Below are 14915 nucleotides of genomic sequence, written 5' to 3' on the forward strand. Positions count from 1 at the left end.
AGGTTAAGGAGCGATGGCGGTCGAGGTTAAAAGAAACCAACGTTGACTGTCAGTTGGAAACAGCACACGATCAGCGGTCTCCCGCGCTCAACGCATGTCATTTTCTGCCGCTAGAAGTCTCTCAATCAAAACAATAACAAAAGAGGGAGTTTGGTGACCTGACGAAGCAGCATTAGATCATGAGAGCTGTTGTTGTTACTGGAGTCAGCTTCTCCCCGTTAAGAATATCTCAGTTTTCATCGCTCTGGAGGTTTTTACCACAGAGGTCTCCTCTAAACCGGTAAAAACCCTGAATACAGCAGTTTGAAAAATCTGTGTTTCGTTCAAAATCAGTGTTTCTCCGACACTGCTCGGCGTATGCAGCCGTGATAACCAACGCTGACGCTGCATAAAAAGGATATGATGTTACTGACACGCGATCAAATGAAAAGCACCATTAGCTTGATTAAAGTTACTGATTTCTCTGTGTCTGTGGTAAACATTTGGGATAATGTAAGCACACGGTCCAGTCGTATTTCGATAATATGCTTCATAAAAGTTACACATTATAACTTTAAAGTGTGATGTTTTGTTGACTCATCCATCAGACCCGATGTCACCAGACTTAGAGGGCTTTGTCACGTAAACAAATGTTGTTTTGAGCACTTTGCTGAAACAGTTGATTGTGTTTTCATGGGGCGACAGAACATATTGAACATGAAAAGCCACGTTCATGAGGCCAGCCGTTGGGCTCTAGAAGCCCCTCCAGCAGTATCGTCTGCTGACAGACATGTAACACTGCAGTTGCATGCTGGTAGAACATCCCGTCTGCCGCTCTGATGTCAAGTTCAAACCCAGCAGCTTGTTCAAACACTTCCACTCTGTCTCCCCGCGGTGATTTGTGGTCCTGACAGGACCCGGCATTTCCAGTGGTGGAAAAATGAAAAGTTTCCCCTCTTGTGTTCGGCCGTGAGTTGAGTGGAGAAGATGGATAGTAGTGCAGTCCAGCTGTGCCCCGCCCACATAATTTGGTTGTGGATCAGCCCCCCGGGCTTCATAAATCCCAGAGCGGGAATCAGTGCTATGGGGAGTTGAGAGACACAGAGGAGGCGGCGCACATCGATCAGTATCTATCACCTGGGCACCGGGCAGGAAGACACACACTTCTGCATACACACACATCGGGTGTGCTCGATGCTGCTGTTTGTACCTCAGCTAGACCCAGACCACGATGTGCAGGACTTATAGGATGTGGGAGAATATGAATATCGAGTGCGATCTCTGAGGGGAAAATCTAAATCTTTTTAAATTACTATAGGGTCAAAACTAAATATTCTGGAGCTGAGGTAGAATGTACAAGAGGCAACCACATCAACTTCAAGGCTGAAAGGATTGTCAGGATGTGAACTTTTACTTTTGTTTGGTAAAATGTCTCCCATTCACTTAAAGGTTCGCCCAAATTACCAAAGATGCATTTTCTGTCCTACCTTTACTGTTGAGGTTTTGGTCTTATTAGTCCAGGTTTTGAGATATCTGTCTCTGGAGATAGTGAAGTGGATGGAATGATGTTTTCTGTCCTCATAACATTGAAAAATTCCTTTAAACCGCAATTTGTCTTTCCAAAACCAATGTCCCAGAGTAATCCACAGACTATGAACAGTTTTTCTTGGAATCATTTTCTACTAAACCAATAGTCCCTAAGAACAGCTTGGTCCAGACCTGGGCATTGTACGGCCCGCTGGCCATATCCGGCCCGTTGGCTGTCGCCGACCAGCCCGTCAACGGGAAATTAGGAATAAAACGTAAATAATTGTACATCATGTACGGAGTACAGCTGCATTGCTTTTATTTTTGAAGGCGACTGCTGCTGTCTTTTATCTCAATTTACGTACGTCAGTACGTTCGTGGATGTGTGCGAGCAGCAGCGTCACTGCAATCCCGCCACAAGACTAGTTCATAGCCTCTCCGACCTCTCATACCCAGAAAGACTCGCCAGCCTCAACTTGCCAACACTAGAATTTCGACGTCAACGAGCTGACATGGTTCAAACATTTAAGATATTGAAAGGAATCGACAGCGTACAGTCCGACAGACATTGTATTGTATGTCGCAACAGTATGTTCAAGAAATCCCTTAGCACCACCACGAGAGGCCACGACCTGAAACTACAGGTACAGCACCAGCCTGGTCCACAGAAACCTTTCTTTTCAAGCAGAACAACACCACTATGGAACAGCTTGAGTCAAGAAACAGTCAGCTCCTCCTCAGTTAACGCATTCAAGACCAGCCTAGGGAGAGAATGGCAACATCATCAAAGCCTACATCAATACATATTCTCCTAGTTCACCATCCAGTCTCACGCATTGCGTTAATACAACTAACATACCTTGAGACTCAACGAAATTCAGATGAGAATCAAGCCACCACCTTGGTAAAGGGTCTCAATACTCTAACGGGTACCTAATGACCTTTACTAAAGGTAATCTTACTAAAGGTAATCCCAATAATGGCAGTGTCGGCAGCCGGAATCGGGCCCATGTATTCATGGCGCGTAATTAATCACGAGTCTCAGCCGAGTCCGCTCGATGTGTTTCTTCCGGCATGCCGAGTTTACGCCGGAGATGGGCCAGGTCATTTTGGCTACCTGGGATGTGTTGGTGATGCAGAGTGGACACGGACATCTGAGGCTTTGCTAGCTAAGCTGCAAAAGCAACATGCTCAGAAGATGTTCGTTCTCTGAACTGAAAAACAGAAAATGAGGACATTGGACAACAAACAATTGTAATAAAAGTACTAATTTATCAGAAACATAATCCCTGTCAGTGTTGTACTATTATATATGGATATTACAAATGTACATTTGTTTGGATCATTATTCCTGCTGCAGATGTTTTAGGTGGAGCTCATTTTAACTCTGTTGTTCAGTTTGGGTAGTTAGGAAAGGTTTGAAAAATGATATTGTGCAAAGTAACTAGTAACTAAAGCTGCCAGACAAATGTAGTGGAGTAGAAGTACAAAGTTGAATGAAATGGAAATACCCAAGTAAAGTACATTGAATTTGTACATAAGTACAGTACTTAAGCAAATTGACTTAGTTACATTCCACCACTGATCATAATATTTACTCTTACCACTCACGGCTTATCAAAACCATACAATGTACTGCTTTTTCTAAAGAGGTGGAATAATATAGAGCCCCTGTTTCTCATGTGGCTCCTTGGGAAAAAAAAAGTTTCCCAAGGAGAACACCCTACAGACCTGTCCTGGTCTGTAGGGTGTTCTCATACAACTAACCTGAATTGTCAATTAAGTTTTAAAGGTTCACGTTTGTTTTTGACATATTGCAAATACGTTTCTAATCAAAGTCCGCCTATAGGTTGAGGTGGATGGATGGGTCAAACGAACACAGGACTTTCACCCAAGAGACAGCCGTTCATGTCAAGTGTGACACCAAAAGTCACTTGTGAGTTGCTAAGAAAATTGTTGACAAGCCATGCTGTGGATTATCCAGCGGGACAGGGACATCGATTCTTTTGAACTTTTAAGTGTAATTTCGCAGTTCACTGTTCTCTGAAATACTATCTGCATGACTAGAGACCACTAGAGGTAAGCGAGTGTTTTTTGGAATTTGGGCCATCTGATCCTTTAATACAATCCAGATTTAAGATTTATCAGACAGTCAGCAGTAAAGAGGCAGACAGAAAATGAGAGAACGATGGTGCAAGACATGCAACAAAATCTCCCCGTTTGGACTTTAACAGTGACCTGGTCAGCTTCTTAAACCCCTTGGCCACCAGGATGCTCCCATCTGTACACTTTCAAAACTGCTCCTTGCCAGGTTGGAGCCTATCCCATCATGCAATTGACAGAAGGCATGTTACCCATTCTTAAACTGCATGTCTTTGAACCTGGAGGAAGCTGCCAATGTATTCAAACTCTTGCTGTAAGTTGCTTTTTTATTGACGGTGCCTGAAGAGCATTTTGTAAATGCTCCTGTATGACGGGGGCTTCCTGTAACCTTGGTAACAGCACACAGAGGTTGCAGTGGCTCTCTGGGAGTTAGTGCATCAATATCTCCTGCTGAAGCCATATGTGTGTGTGTGTGTGTGTGTGTGGGCGCGTCGACTCCGGTAGCACATTTAATCCCAGTCGTGTTAGCAGCGTATTGTAGGACGCAGTATGAAGTATAATTGCTAGCATTTAGTAGTTTACCGAACATAGTAGTTAGCGGCAAGATAAATGCCACACTGTGAGGTGGTCTCGTCTAACGTGCCACTGAATTGCTTGATAGAGACAGACAGCTCTCTCTGACTCTCTCCCTGTCTGTGTCAACCTTGCTCTAAAGCTCTAAAGGGGATGTGCCCCGTCGTGCCTGTCTATCATAATCATTTCAATATAAACTATGTAGGGCATGTTTAAAACCCACCAGTCCGATAAACGCCCTTTCATCTGCACTGACAGACGAGCCGGTTCAGCCTCTCACGATGACAGACATGCCAACCCGAGGAGGCGGTTCATCACTGGGCTCTCGTGCCGACAAATGGGTGAGAAAGAGAGAAAGAGAGAGAGAGAGAGAGAAAGAGAGAGAGGAGGAAGATTTTCTTTTTTTAACCCTTTCCAGATGTTTGATTAGAAGGTGCACGCTGGAGGAAGGATGAGTTACTGTTTGTGTGTGTCTGTTTTTGTGGGTTAATTAACACACATTGAGGTCGTGTGTTAGTCTGTTTTGTGCACATGCGAGCTCCTTGGAGGCTGGATGTGTGTGCTTGTGGTTGCGTGTGGATAGCGTGTGGTTGGCGCACTGTGATATACAGCACTCAGTGTGTATTGGCACCTGAGACACGTCCCCACTGGCCTGCATTCCTCCTCCACCTGAAAAGACCTGAAAGTGCGCACACACACACACTCACACACACACACACACACACACACACACACACACACACACACACACACACACAAACACACAATCAGATCAAACTAAGACAGGGACATGATCACATCCACCTGGAAGCTAATAGCCGTTTAACAAAGGAACGTCATGACCACTTTATGCATACAAACATGCATTTGTCACAGTTATCAGGTTTCCATCACAATTGGTTACAAGTTATAATCGATTATCCATAAAACCGCCCAAATAAATATGAATTATTATTAAGTTATTCAGAGTTTGGTGCATTTAGATAAACAGTTGGTGGTGCTCATTTTTCGGTCGTTAGTATTAAACCAAGAGGGCACATCAATAGGATGTAGAGCTCCAGTCAAAACTCTTATCAGTGGAAAACAATGTAGAAAACATGATGGAAATACGACATTTGGTTGTTTATACATGAGGGACAGCGCCTGTACCATTTTCGAGATATATTAGTTGCAGTACGTTACATTGGTTTTGATCATAGAGCGTATGTAAGAAGTACACGTAGTTTTCGTGACGTCACGTTTTAAAGTTTGGTGTTTTGGATTACGGCCGTTGCCATCTCGGCTTTTTGCAACCAGTGAATGGAAGTTACTTTATTTGGACTGCTAAGGAGAGACGTAGAGACAACGCATACGGCTCTGGTAACGACCTGTCAATCACAAGATAGCCCCGCCCTAAAGCATACCCTGCTTTAAGGTCTATTTGACTCTAAATGGACTACTATTACTAAATGAACATCATGCTGTATTGAAGAAGACTTGCATCTAGAGATTGAGACCATAAACTCATGTTTACAATGTTTCCTATAAATCAAGTGAGAAGTAAAGTAGTTTTGCTGCTCTTACAATCCATTCTTTTGGTGTGATAATACTTATGTGTGTTGGTACAATTTGTCTTAGAGATAGCCTGAGGGTTTCTGTTGCGCCAGTGAAGAGTCACAGATAAGTGTCCACACTGGTTCTGGGAACTAATCCAGTCATAAAGCTGCGGTATCCATCACCTTACATGACTGCAGCCCGGCCGGCATCCCTCGCTCCGGCCCAGCTAGGCCCAGATCACTGGCTGTTTTATTGTTGTGTAGAGAGTTTCCCTTGGCCCGCATGCCCCTGCGAAGTGTTTGTTATTACACAGAATCGAGTGCTGAGGTCGTTTAATACCTGAATAAATACACGTTACCACCCGGCCTGATGTCCGTCCTCTCCGCCGGCATGACCCTGCGAAGAAAACCAGCGTTCTCCAAGAAAACTAGATCCCCTGTACTCAGTCCGTAATTATTTGTAGAGGTTCGGGTTTCTGCAAATGTATTCCATTTAATTGCTTTTTACTGCAAATATTTGGTGAAACTATATTTGGTAAAACTCTCCACTGTGTGCAGCTCATACCCTGGAGGTATGAGTAGCACATTCCTGCAAGCAAGTGACAACGCAAGAGTTTTAACCCTGGTCGGTTTGTCTCAGTCTTTCTCTCAGGAACAAGGTAACCAGACAAGCCTCTTACATAACAGCCTGACCCTGGGCTTGACCTGTAGATTCAGGGGTCAGAGGTGAGGAGTTACGGTTCAGTCTCTCCACCCTCATTGGTGGCGGTCGGTTTAGGCTTCAGTGCTGATCAATCAGTTCAGCCCCCCCGGTCTTTATCAGGCAGCTGAGCCCTGCAGCAGCATCAGGGTCCCTTCTGGAGTCGGGTTTCTCGCTCCAAACACTGGACTTCTCAAACCCAGCTCGAGGCTTACAGAAGAGTAGGCAGTGGGGGTGGAGGACTTGTTTCCTTTGGCCCAGGTGGATATTAGCAAGCCTTCTCATTTGGTCCTTAGCCTCCTGCTCAGCCAGAGCAGTGTATGTGAAAAGTTCACATCCCCAATATATAACCTGGAAGAAAAATGAATCCCCTCAAGGTCACCGTTCAACTACCAGTGGATTCACTTCAAATTCTCGTTGTGCAAAAGGCCTGCCATTTGGATTACTGAAATATTGCATTAAAAAGAGCCTGAATATGTTTTCTAACCCAATTTACTCCTAATCAATTACTCACATCAAGCAAACTTGCTGCTCTAAGGCCCTGTTCACACCTGGCATTAACATGAATCTCGGGTGAGCCGATCACAGGTGGACAGCTCTAAGTACAGGTGTGAATGCACGAAAGGCGCACTGAGGACACATTGAAATCCAATTGCTCAGACCACATTTGGTGGTGGTCTAGGAATATGGCCACATTCTGTTAGCAGTGTGTACATGAATGTGTCCACATTAAGGACCGCCTACTCAGACGGAAGTACATACTCATTCACTTGTATCAAATTAAGTAAGCTATTGGTCCACAAGGTCTGAAACTACGCCATAGAGATATATCACGAGCAAACATCTTCGGCAATTTGTGCTTCCTAGAACACGCCCAGGAATACACACAGTCTATACTGTTTGATTTCTTCTTCTTTCAATTCTCGGCGGCCTAGGCACAGGAAGTGCATTGCTGCCTCCTGCAGGTTAAAAACAACACAAATGGAAATTATGTACATGTTTATTTGCATATAGAGCGAGGAAGTAAGATCCGATCACAAGTTGTCACTGGAGAGGCAATATAATGCCAGGTGTAAACTGCACTTCCTTAAATGACCACTGCTGGCTCCAAAAGACAGTTAATCCCCATAGATCCCCATGTTAAAATGCCCAACTTTACATGTACAAAACAGCCTGGTTAAAAAAAACGTTCTGTCTCTTCAGCTAATATCCCCATTCATGACAAATGTACTGAAGGTGAATATTATTAATTCATATAACTCACCCATTTCAATTATATTAAGCCTGAAAGTTACGCATCATTCTTTTAGTGAAAGGTGGGTGTTGCTGCTCTACTGCGTCACCTGTCTCAGCCGTCTCAGCTCCTCCAACGACCCCCCTCTTTACCCATTTTTAGAGTTAGGCAGAGTCATCACTGCAAAGAAGTCGACGCCTGGAGCCGCCCACTTTGAGCTTCACAGCGGCTCTTCAGAAACCTATGGGTGATGTCATCGAGATGACATCCTTATTTTTTTCAGTCCGTGGTGTGCACTGGCACACTTAGAGCTGTTTACTTGTGATCAGATCACCCAGCACACTGCGGGTGTGAACAGGGCCTAAGATTTTCATGGTCTGTCATACAACACCTGAACCACAGCTGCTTCCTCTGCTGCTAAAGAGTGTCAGACAACTGTGCTCCTGACTGAAACCATTGCTACAGCATTTCATCAGTTAACTATGGATTAGAATGCAAACATTTAACTTTCTTTAATAGTCTGACTGATTAACTTCACAGCTGTCAGATACCAGCAAAGACTCTGATGTCACGTGAGTAAATTAGTGCATTTACATCCACCTCTTTTTATGTGCATTTTGAATTTGCACATCAAAGAGTAAAAAAGTTTTACTCTTGGCTGAGTTAGAAAAGTGTGTATTGATAAAAAGAAAATGTAACAAAGTGCAGTGAAGCATGTAACTTTAATGTCATTTAAGCTTCTGATGAAGAGTTGAAAACATCAGATCTGTGTGGAGAGATGAGGAGACTGTAACCTTCCTCACATTATTACATGAAACAAACAGAAATGTCATATTTTCTTCACACTTTGCATGTTTTTTGCTCGTTTCACGTTTGCCTGGAGCTCATTTTACTACGTCATTTCATTGCACCCTCTTCTTCTGCAATTTTTTAATTTGCACCCAACTTGGCTAATTAGCACCACGATGCTATGTCGATACTCTCAACTCCCAATTGCACTGTAGTGGATGGAAATCTGTAGCAGTTAGCTTTTTTAGTGCAGGTTTTCTGTAAATTCTGTTAAAATTTGCACAAAATCTGAATGGAACGGTCAGACCTGACAGGAAGACTCCCTGCTGGCTGCTGTGATCCCATCGCAAGATGGTCTCTAGTTTTCACTAAACATTTTTGTTATTTCATATTGAATAAAGTAACGGCAAGAAAGAACAAGGTTAATACAATATGATGTTATGTTTTCATGGACCATTTTCTTAAATCATTTCAGAGTAATCATTTTTTTAAATTTCTATTTATAGTCTCACAATTTTTCATTAGCTATGTTGAATTGGAAATAGACAGCTTTTGCCAGTCTCTTTATTTCTTTATTTTGGTCGTTAAATTGCTCTTAAATCCAGCTTTAAAAAGGCTGTAAAAAGTACCACATTTGGTCGGTTTGAAACCTGCACATGCAGGCAGCAGCAGATAGCCAGTCTGTCAGCAAGAGATTCAAAATGTCTGTCAGAGCTATGTTATATTCAGAGAGAAAAACAGCTCTTGGTAAAGGGTGAAAGTATTGATCGAAGGCCGGAGCAACATATTGATCGTCTAGAGTAAATGTCAGAGATGGATCCCGGGACACAGCCAGTGTGTGTGTCTGTGTGTGTGTGTGTGTATCCTTGTATTGTGAAAGTGACGAATGAATCCTCTCCCACAAGGGCAGACAGCCGTTTGTGGATGAAACATTCAAGTGAGAGAAGTGTGCATGCTTTTTACCCTTTTGTGTGATCGGTGGAAATAAGCGGAGACAATGCCCAGCGTGTTTTTTTCCTCAGTCCATGTGAAGCACTAATTAGTTCATTAGGAGCGTCTTCATGAACAAACGCCTCAGGCCAGATGGCTTCTGGCACCCCAGATGTTTGTACATGATGGCATCAAGCTGCTCATTCATGTGAACACTGATTTTATTCACAATTCTACTCTTCTGCTCTTACACAGAGAAAGCTGTTGTAGTAGTTCCACATTTCTAGCCATGCCAGCGACATGGCTCTATGAATGTCGATGTCAGTCTTCCAGTCTGTCCAAAGTTTTGTCCACTTTGATCCAGACTAAAATATCGCGACTATGAGATGGATTCCCATGAAATTTATTTCAGAGCTTAAATCCTGATGACTTCGGCTAACCTAAACAACTCCCATTGAGGGTCTGCGTCGGTCTGGCTTTCCAGGCATGCACATTTCCCGGTCTACACTCCATTCCATTTGATTGCACCGAGATGTTGTGAGCCAGAAGTTCAATGCCATTTGACTGTCATTGTATTTATTTTAGAGCAAAATATTTAGATACAGGTAATCTCCTCACACAACTTCTATTCAGAACAAGCATCCACTTTGTTATCTTATTCTTCCTCTTGGCAAACCAGCTAGAGGTGCAAACACCACCAACTGGGCTAGAGTGTTGCACAAAACTGGAGGATGCATAAAGTGTGTGTGGTCACACATTTTGGGCGGTCTGCGTAGACATGGGCGGATAACGACATATACATCTCCCAGACCGAAGCAGACCCTCATGGACAAGCGGGCGAGGAAAGTATGAATTGGTCTTAACTGTTGAGGCATTATTCTCAAAGTCATCTCCTTGATCTAACTTGGATTGTACCTCATTCGTACTTTGCTTTGGACAAAAACATATAATGAGTATTGTGCTAATAAGCAAATAGCATGTTAACATGACAAACTACAATGGTTGCAGTGGTAAACATTGATAGAGGTTAAACACCAGAGGGACAACTGACATTCTCAGAACTGCCACACACGTCAGGCCACCCTTCATTCTCCCTGCACCCACTCTCCTGTGCTCTCTCTCCACTCACTGAACTTTATTATTTCAAGATGTGTGGAGGCTTAATGTATTTATTTAAGCACAAAGCTTATTTAAGCTCCATTAAAGGTAATTATAGACCCTGTCATGAGGCTCAGCCATCCCCAGAGTGGCCATTAAGTGTGGGTAGCTGCGGCCGTTCTGCCAGTGTTTGTGGCTGCTAGAATAATTACGAAGCTGTGTCTGTCTGCATTGGGTAGACCCAGGGTGGTATCTACTGTTTCTACATAGGCATTAGAGCAGAGACGTTGTGGGCAGAGGGGGAATGTTGTGGACTTGCTCACTTACCAACACGCCTGATTCGGGAATCCAGTTTTCCTCAACTCCTAAAGCTGTTCTTCTTGTGGTTTCTGTGCCATTTTTTCTTATCTGATTCCTTTAAAAATCACAAAATGGAGGAAAAGATCAAGTTAAAATGTCCTTGTCTTGAAAAGAAGTCTCATGGTTGGCAATTATACAGTGTGTTTGTAACCTGAAGGGAGGGAAAAAATCCATTCCTCCTGCTGTGTCACAGATAGAGATCAGCCTACCAGCTACTGTCAGCATGTCAAAGAAAAGAACAAGAAGATGACCATTACTGATTTGAATCCTTTGGCAGACGGCGCTGCAGGTTAGACATGAGACAACAGAGCATTGGAGGAGCGAAACTGGGAATACATTAAAAACAAGAGAGTGTCAGACAGGAGGAAAAGCACAAAGTCAAGAGGAGGTGATAGACTGGCAGTTGAGAGCAGATCTAAAAGCTTCTCTCCTGATATGATATCACATTTCGGGACGTTAGACGTACACTTAAGTCTACTTGAACACCCTTACCTTTCCCACTCTCCTTAAAAAAAAAGACAGAGCCTCATTTTCTTCCCACCAGCCATGGGGATATCCGTTTCAGCCGAGCCAGATGGAGGGACAATCCCTCTAAAAGGCCGCTGACAGGGCTCAGCGGGACACACAGTTTACTACATTTTTACCGCACGAGCAGCCACCTCGCTGTGGATTCCTGTCTCGGCTCCATATTTAGATGAAGAGTTCATTCAGTAGAAGCTCTCTGACGATACAGACTGAGATGATCAGGCCAGGGAGGCCAGAGTCTACCCTGATGGAAAAACACAGCGGCTTAGTTACTGGCCGCTGAGGGCCATTTGAGAGTGTGTGTTGACTGGACGTCTCTGTCCTCTCACCACCTTCTCTTGACACCTCTAGTGTCAGTTTTGTACGTGTCTGGGATGGAGTGTCAGTTTCCGCTCATTACATATATAGTGTCTTTTTAAAATAAACTTCCAAATACTTAATTTTTTTTAGGTTTAGTTACACAACAAAACAAAAAGGTGCCAAATAATCAGTCCCAACCCTACATTAACCGCATATCCATGCCCGCCCCAAGCAGGAACCAGGGCAGAAGTTACTCGTTAGTTGTATGCCATATATTGTAGAACATTTCTCCTGAGAGGAGGGAGTCGGGACTCTGTTCTGGGCAACTTCTGTCGGTGACACGATTCTCGAACAGAAGTAAAAAGTACACAAGACAATAATCAAATAGCGGTCTTGAAATGATGCAGGTTATGTAGGTTATTGATGATAACATGAAGCACTCCTGCTCAACTGAAATTAACAGAGGGCCAGTGAGCGGATAGCAAGTTAAAAAATGGAAGATCAAATTAAATTGAAGATTACATTATGACTAATAACAAAGCATATAGCTACCCACATAGATCACAGTGAAACATATCTCCTCATTAATATGGCCGGATAGGATGGCTGTCAACATTGGTGCTAACCTGACCAGATATAAACTCGGGCAATTTACAGCCTGGCCTGAACCCGGTGGTCGGGTCAGGCTCAATCGAGTTTGGGCAGAGAATCAAAGATCTATATCTCATGAACGCCTTGATAGAATTTCAAAAATGTTGGCACAAATGTCCACTTGGACTCAAGAATTAACTGATTAGAATTTGGTGGTCAAAGGTGACTGTGGCCTCAGGTCCATCTGATTCTCATGAACGTGATATCTCAGGAACACCTGTAGGGAATTTCATTACATCTGGCACAAACATCCACTTGGACTCAAGGACACTTTATCTCCAAAAGGTCAAAGGTCAACTTCATTTAACATCACAATACTCTGCAAAAACACTTTTCTGAGCACTATTTACTGCCATAAATCAGGAACAGATTGGGAGATGGTGACCATATTTCACAATTTACATTTCACTCATCTTGGATGCCCACCTTGAAACTGCGGTGACTGTTTAGATCAGAGGTAGCCAACACGGGTAAATCACTGTCAAAATGCGAGAGCACAAATAAGATCCAACCGCGCGTATGTAGATGTTCCACCCGTGCAAATTAAACAGCAGCGCGTGTATATTACTTTGACGAGTGCTTTCACATCGCTCCTCGCAGAATATCTCTGCTCGCGCGGGCAAAATTGCAGCCTGCGAGAAGAAAACCATGCTTTGAGCGCGAGGTGCGTCCCCTAGTGCTCACTACTATCACTGCTCTTCTGCTCGCAAAACTTTCACCTGTAGTTTTTCTTTTTGATACTAAGTGGGTGGACCATGTCACCATTGTATAACTACAATTAATTGGTTACAATCCTCGTCTTTGGATTGGCCGGATATCACTCGGATAACAATCTTACATAACTGATCATTTGTATAAACATGGGACGGAGTTCATGATTTGTTCAAAAATGTTACAAAGGTAGTGGTTTGTACAAACGAGTCATGATGTAAATCATTAACTGTCATAAGATATGACAGTTAATGATTTCCTAAAAAATGTTATAAGTGATAATTTGTACAAAAATATAACAGGTGTGATTTTGAACAAAATACACAGTCATTGTTAATAATTATTGTGAGGAATAATTAACATTGACATGTGATCAGACAGTCTCTTCACATATATATATTATTATTAAAAGGTGATCTGTGCCACTTTGTTATTCAGGAAGTTTGTATCAAACAAGTAGCCCTTCGTACTACTCAGTACCCTTAAAGTAGCTCTCCGTTTCAAAAAGGTTGGTGACCCTGGTCTAGATCTTCTGTGATGCCGGATGGAAGATGTCTGGGAAGGATCCATGTCTTAAAATTTCTAGTTTCTTTGTGACAACATCCATATTTGAAGCATTGTTTACTGTCATGGCTACAACTTTGTGTTATATCAAAATCAGCTTTATCGACCAAGCATGTTGTCTGGTACACCAGAACAATTTGTCCTTATGTTTCTCCTTTTCCTCTCTCTTCTTCTGTATATTGTCTCCTCTACCTCCATACTCCAACTTCTCCCCCCCTCTCCTCCTCCCCCATGTCTCTGTGGTGTCTTGCTGGACTTATTCCCCAGCTCAAGGGCTTAGGTGTTAAGCCCTCACAGTTTTCATCACTTAGAGCACCAATCAAAAAGGGCTTACCCTGTGTAATCTGCTAGACTATTGTCCCCTCTCGCTCCTCCTTTGCTCCATGCTCCTCTCCTCGTCCTCCTCCACCCTCAACCTCTACACACCTCTTTCCAGCCTGATCTTTCCTCCTCTAGAAACAAAGTTTTTCCAGTGACAAATGGAAGACAAATCTTATCTGGATAGGGAACACTTTCTATAAAAGAGAGATAAGGAGCAGCAATATGTATTTATGGGAAAAAGCCAGTGACATGATTCAATAGTTTGGGTTCATCTGAGGGCACCGTAAGCTGGATTGTTGGGGTTTGCCAGATCTGGCAGCAGGTTTGTGGTTGCCACTGAGCATGCTGCCTCGGGGCGGTTACATTGGCCTTGTTATCATTTTAGAATGTATGCCTCTGGATGGCTGCGCCACACCTGGACTAGAGCTCAGGTATCACGGTTTGTTTTACTATTTTAGAAATCAAATAAACTTTTAGAGTTGTTTTCACTGAGTTTGTAGATTCACCTGCAGGTTTAGGGTGCAAAGCATTTTATGATAACTACAAATTAGATATAAATCGTTCTGAAAGGACGACAACAAACTGGTTTCACCTCTTTGTTCTTGGCAGGATCAAGAAACGACTTTGTATTACAAGACCCACATGTAGAACAAGTGCTTTTAATGATGCTTTTTGCTTCACCCTACTTTCCTTACTTTCTTTTCTTATTTTTTTATTGAAACATTAAGATATAAAGATGTCGCAGTTACCCCTTTTCTTGGCCATCAGCCACTTTCCATTACTAGATCTCTCCTTTTTCTCTCTTCTCTGCCTGACTGCATTAGTTCCAGGTAACTAGCGTATCATGGGATGAGACAGGGATCACAATGAACAAGCTGAACCTCCAAAGACTCATCCACGCTGCCTGCTGGAGCCCTGTTAGCAAAAACACAAAGTGTTCCATTCCAGTACACACACCACAATGAAACACTGTACCTAATTTGGAAAAGTCAGTAAAAAGATCATAGGAGAGAGA

At 43.1% G+C, this 14915-nt stretch overlaps 1 protein-coding gene across 2 annotated transcripts in view; it reads left to right on the forward strand.

The window, feature by feature from the left end:
- scube1 (signal peptide, CUB domain, EGF-like 1) overlaps window positions 1-14915 on the forward strand; it is a gene marked incomplete at both ends in the record, with an annotated part of 106098 nt that overhangs the window by 76822 nt on the left and 14361 nt on the right. The window lies entirely within an intron of this gene.

This window comes from Pholis gunnellus (assembly GCF_910591455.1).
Source record: "Pholis gunnellus genome assembly, chromosome: 22".
NCBI classification, from domain to species: domain Eukaryota; kingdom Metazoa; phylum Chordata; class Actinopteri; order Perciformes; family Pholidae; genus Pholis; species Pholis gunnellus.